The following is a 6,098-nucleotide window of genomic DNA, read 5'->3' on the forward strand; positions in this document are numbered from 1 at the left end:
TGTCCCTTGGGTGTCAGAGCGCACTCCACGAGAGGCGTGGCCTCTTCGTGGGCATGGTCTAGCGGGATTACCCTGCAAGATATTTGTACGGCTGCGGGCTGGGCCTCGCCGTCTACATTTATAAAATACTGTAACCTGAAGGACCCTGTCCCCAGCTAAGCTTTTGGCGGTCTAGAATTCAGTGCGATCTGCCCCGCTGTGTCGGCCCAGATGCTGAGTTTGGCCTGCGTATCGCTCACTGACTGATACAGCAGCTCCATGAGTGTCAACACATGTATGGCCACCCAGTTTAGGCTGAAAGTGTTTCACCCTGACTACGTGGTATAATATCTATATGATTAGCTCCTCTGGATGCTATTTTATAAGGAATGACGCTTCTAGCCCCTCTTCCTTCACTCTTTCTGAGTCTATGGTGATTATGCACTACATGCGCCCCGGGCCTCTGCCCTTGGGACTTTGGTGTTGGATCCCTGTATGCACGGCGTGTTACACTGTGTTCCCCATAGCGTACGATATTACGCAGTACGAGAGATACTCTCGTAAGAGAACGTACTCGGTTACTAACGTAACCTCTGTTCTCTCTAGAGAGAGAACGAGTACTGCGTATCTTGCCGTGCTTACAATATGTTTTGGTTCGCTTCGGCGATGAAAACCAGTGTACCAGCCTTATCGAGCTATATTTATAGGGCGAGACCACGCCCTTTCTGGCGGGACGTGAGGAAATGGGCGCGAAGTGCCCCCATTGGTCAAGACGTCACGCAGAGCCGCTCTCGATAGGCTGCTGCTTTTGCCACAGAGCAGCCAATAGGCGCGCGAGCCGCCTCGCCTATGTCTGCTTGCTGCCGCAAAGCGTTTTGCATTGATTAAAAATTAAGGATAATTTTTGGCTTCAATATCTCGAGGAAAAGAGGTTTTCCCCATAGCGTAAGATATTACGCAGTACTCGTTCCCTCTCTAGAGAGAACAGAGGTTACGTTAGTAACCGAGTACGTTAATATTAATAAACACCCTGACGCTTCCGAGCTTAATAATGGAAGTGGATTGCAATCATCAGTTTGAAGCTCAAAAAAGTGCATCAATCCATTATAAAAGAACTCCACACGGCTCCGGGGGGTTAATACCCCAATTGTATTCGTCTGAAAGAAGAAAGTCATATACACCTAGGATGGCTTGAGGGTGAGTAAATCATGGGGCAATTTACATTTTAAAGTGAACTACTCCTTTAATAATCTAGTGCATTAGATGTCTTTTTTTTAGGTTTTAGGTACAAATGAGAAATAATGAATCCATTATAAACATATCAAGGTAAGCATCTTCATGTTATTAGCCCTCCTTGAACCCATGGAGGTGGAGGTTTTGAATGAAGACAAGTGTTTCCAGCTTTCATCACTGGGATCTGTGATGAGGTAAGTATTGCCATGGAACCAGTCGGTCATTTCAAACCTTCACAATAGAATATTGACAACCACCAGGAGCAGCCTGTACATCTTTAGTGCATCAATAGTGGCTCTTTGTATTATTACTCTAGAGCTTTAAAGAAAATAGGTTGTATCCTATGAGGAGCACTTCAAAAGTATGAAAAGCCATTTCGGGGTACTCCATTAAAAAACAAAATGAAAAGATGACTGCTGAACTCAGTGGCAGCTGTGCTGCATGTTGTTGACATCAACCACAATACACACTGTTGCTCTTATGAGAGACATAACACATGATCAATAACAGAAAATAATAGCATTCATATTAAAATATGGCATAGCAGGCAGCTACTTCTTTTCAAAAGATTGGGGTCAGTAAGATTTTTTTTCTATTAATCAAAATGTATTTCAGAAGATATTACGCTGAACAACTTTTTTCAACATTGATTATAAGAAATGTTTCTTGTGCACCACATTAGCATATCAGAATGATCTCTGAAGGATCATGTGATACTGAATATAATTATAATGACTACTGAAAAATCAGCTTTACCAACACAGGAATAAATAGTATTTTATTAAATATATTAAAATAGAAAACTACCATTTAAATTGTTAAAATATTACAAAATATTACTGTTTTTACTGTATTCCATAAATTTGATCAAATAAATGCAATGCATTTAAAAAATCTTACCAACCCCAAACTTTGTAGCGCCATGTATATTTCCATATTATTCTCAGAATTGCATGATGAAACTTGGACATATAGGAAAGACAATAACTGATAATGAAATTACACATTCTTAATCATGACATATCAGATGACCTGATGTTCAAATAACCGATATTTATACATATTATCTTTTGTCACATTAACTGCCAATTACCATTTGACACCAGAGCACAACATTGCATTATGACTGAAAAAGCCTCTCTCAGTTGTGAATTGCCACAGAGCAGTTTTGGGCATCAACAAACCTTAGCACTAATGAGAAGACATCTGTTGAGCTTCAGGTCCTGCTCCACTGTCTAAAGGGATCATGGGAGCATGAGATCCATGTCAGCTGCAAGGTGGCTAGACCTCAATTGTAAGCTACAAGAGCAGATCATTATATCACTTTCTTTTTTATATGGAGCAATGTTCTGTTTATGCATTAATTTCCCTAGAGGTTGCAGCATATTTGTACTTGTATTAATAGTGCTATATTTTGATGAGCCTTCTAGGGGTTAGAATAAATAGGATCAAAGGTCTTCTCATTGTCGAACACGGATAAGGATCATTACTGGGCGAGTATAATCAGCATCTTAAAATCAAACCACAGAAAAGAAAGTAGGTGTTCAATTAACTGACTACAGAAGAATGAACACTTGAAGAAACTATTAATTTGATGAAATTCTCTCTCATTAGTTTCAATCTAAACACAATAGGCATTTCCCAGGAAAAACAAAAAAATGTCCACATTATACAAATTATCAAAGCCAAATATATCTTCAGTTAATTAATTATTAAGGATTCAGTGACTAATGACTACCGTGATAGAAATGAATAAATAAATGGATTACTTAAAATGTCAAATTACAAAAATGACTTGACTGTATTAAATATTAGCATTTTACTCAACAACATAAAAACACTATTCAATCTAATTAAAATAAAGCAACTGACAATTTCACCTTGAGTAATATTTAAGCCATTTCAGTGAAAAGCGTTTTTCTTTTATGAGACACACTATTATTTCCAAACATTCTTATTAAAAATGTAGAAGATTGAATCATTACCTCTCCATCATCTTGCTGGTATAGCAGTGGTGGTAAAAGAAAAAAATCCTTCAGCATCATTCTGTTCAATGCTCCTGGCAGCCCTGTCCTCATTATACAGTCTATTAAACCCAAATGCAACCTCAGCTCCAGTTGTTTCCTTATGCAATGAATTAACTCTGAATTCAGAGCTGAGCATTTCGACTGTCACTATTCTCTATTATCATATGTGAAGTGAAAGTACAGGACATCACTGGAACATATGAACAGCTATACTCTAGATTATGTCATGACGAAACATTGGGAAAACTAACAACTATGATGCCCTGGAACAACAACAGCATAGTTTGATGACTATAATGACAAGAACAGTCAATAAAAATCAGTTTGTTTTCATCTGTGTAATAATTGTAAGGGGTATACAGTCAAAGACCCAGAACCAGATATGAAGAATGAAGACCCGGAGTCAGAATTATAAAAAATTAAAGAAAAGTTTTACTGAAGATAGTTTGCATTTTCATCAGCAGAAGTCAGCTTCAAGACTCACACAGGAGTTCGTAGGCCGCCCCACTTACAGTTACAAAGATCACAGCAGTTATACCATTTCCAAGGTCTAAGCTACGTCATTGCTTACAGGTTGAATGATTCTCATTGGCTAAGAAACATGAAAGCCTAAACAATTTAACACATGTGAGGAGATAGGGGTGCCTATCGCCATTAGTAAAGATAGTTGTCGTCCACTCATTGGATTTAGGTCTGTGGTGGCCTCGCAGGTTAGAGAAGGGCGCCGGGGTGTCTGGTCCGAACGTCCAGAACCTACATAGAATGTCATACGCACACACACACAAATAACAGACACTAGCAAATAACAGCTCCCATCAAGGCTGAAGAGAGTCTGAGCTCCTTATTATCAGTTAAGTATACCAAAACATAATGCTAAAACCTTCACTCGTTTGGGAGAAAAACAGATCACTGGCATTTACTCCCAAGGAAGGAAATATACTGGAAAGAATACATTTTAATACAACAATTAAAGTTTGATAGTAACGCTCAATATAGCTTGACCATATGTCCAGCGAAGAATCATATGTGCCCACGCTGCCTTTAGGACCCTCTAACCTTTCTACTGATCCCAGAGAAAGAGACAAACGGCCTTGTGGGTTACGTGGCCTTCGTGTCCTGCGTGTACTACGTGCAATCTCAAAGTAAGATTGGAATGCACCTAAAAGAAACTGGTTACTTGCATCCATGCATTTAAGAAAATATAATTTCACAAGCACAAGAATATAAAAATTATTATGTGATAATGAATATATTTGATTATTGATTTTTATAAAGGAAGTATATAACCATTCAAAATGATATATGATTATATATGTATTTGAAGAGGCAAGGGATTTTGACCAACCCTTCATAATTTACAGCCCTAATCGCACTGACTTATGAGTGGCAATATTCTTGTAGATTTGGAACAGTGATGTAGTATTTTATCACAGTATATAAAATATTTCAAAACAGCTGTCACTGCCCTCACAACCAAATATAAAAATGCATGGGGCTGATGTATTATTTAGCAGAGATGGAATTTGGAATATCAGCAAAAAAAGAATTCTAATAATATCTTTATGCCAAATTTTTAAAAAAAAACTAACGATTGAAGGAACCTGAGTCCTAAGGAAATAAAAGAATCCAAGAATGAAACAGACCACGTTTTCAGTTCCCAACAGTGAAGCACTGGTCTCCCGACACATGCTACAGGGTTGTTTGTAATCATGACATGAGACACAAAAATAACAAGAGAATACTGGGAGGACACTGCAGATGGTAAATTACAATATGTATGAGATACAGTTTCTCAAAAGCACATGGCTTTTCAGTCTTTACTGTTCCTGAGAGCCAAGCAGGGTTCATTTCGACTTGTCCACAATCCTTTGCACACAGACATCAGCAATATGAGCTTGGAAATAAGGGAAAAGAAACAAGACACATTCTGTGCCTTAAAGGAGTTGTTTCTCCCTGTACCTTCCTTTTGTGAAAGAAGAATTTTTAAATTAATCATAACTAACATTTCTTTTTCTTGCAGGCTTGACATTTGTATGCTTCTGAGACTAACACTTTACTAACAGTTTAGTGAAAGTTGGAGGCTAGACGGCGGTCTAAATATAATGACCTGAGTAACAAGCTGAAGTAATAAAAAAACAAAAACACAAAAAAAGTTGCTTTGCCAGCAGGTTAGTGGAACACTAGAGACCTTATTCCCAAGTGATAGTGTTCATAGAGGACGAGAAGTCGTCCGACTAGCTGACATCGATTAGGTTAACTTAAGTCAGGTGTGTAGGGGAATTTCTACCACACTTTCCATGAGGAAAGTCCAAGAATGAGAATAAAGACAAAAAGTTATAATCAAATTTAATGTCACAGACAGGGTACGGGATTACACTTTGCTTTTTAATTCTAATTTTCTTATTCTTATTCTTATTATTAATACATGGTATACTTGACTTTGATCAATAGCGTTATCCAGGTAATGGTCAGTTGGCCATTATTGCAAAATAAAACCTGTCGAAACTCAGAAAGTGTATTGGCCTATTTTTAAACTAATTTTAATTCTAACATTTTTTTTGACTGATATATGGTCGAGGGGCAGCAGAAGGAGGAAATAAATGACATCAGTTTGTTCAGTCAAAAACTTCAGGCTATTAAAAAAAGAATCAAGCTGCATGTGCTCTTTTCTTCCATATTAGCTCATTTAACTGAATGACATTATGAAATGATCCTTAATGGGCCCTAATGGACAAAAACACTACTTTTATGTAATGATATAATGAAGCTAATTGTTCTATAAATATATATATAAAGAGCCATTTAATAACCACATACTTGAATGCAAATCTCAATTACTTAAATGTTTTATATAATGCG

The sequence above is a fragment of the Rhinichthys klamathensis genome, unplaced genomic scaffold, assembly GCF_029890125.1.
Source record: "Rhinichthys klamathensis goyatoka isolate OS25496 unplaced genomic scaffold, OSU_Roscu_1.1 h1tg000764l_1, whole genome shotgun sequence".
NCBI lineage: Eukaryota > Metazoa > Chordata > Actinopteri > Cypriniformes > Leuciscidae > Rhinichthys > Rhinichthys klamathensis.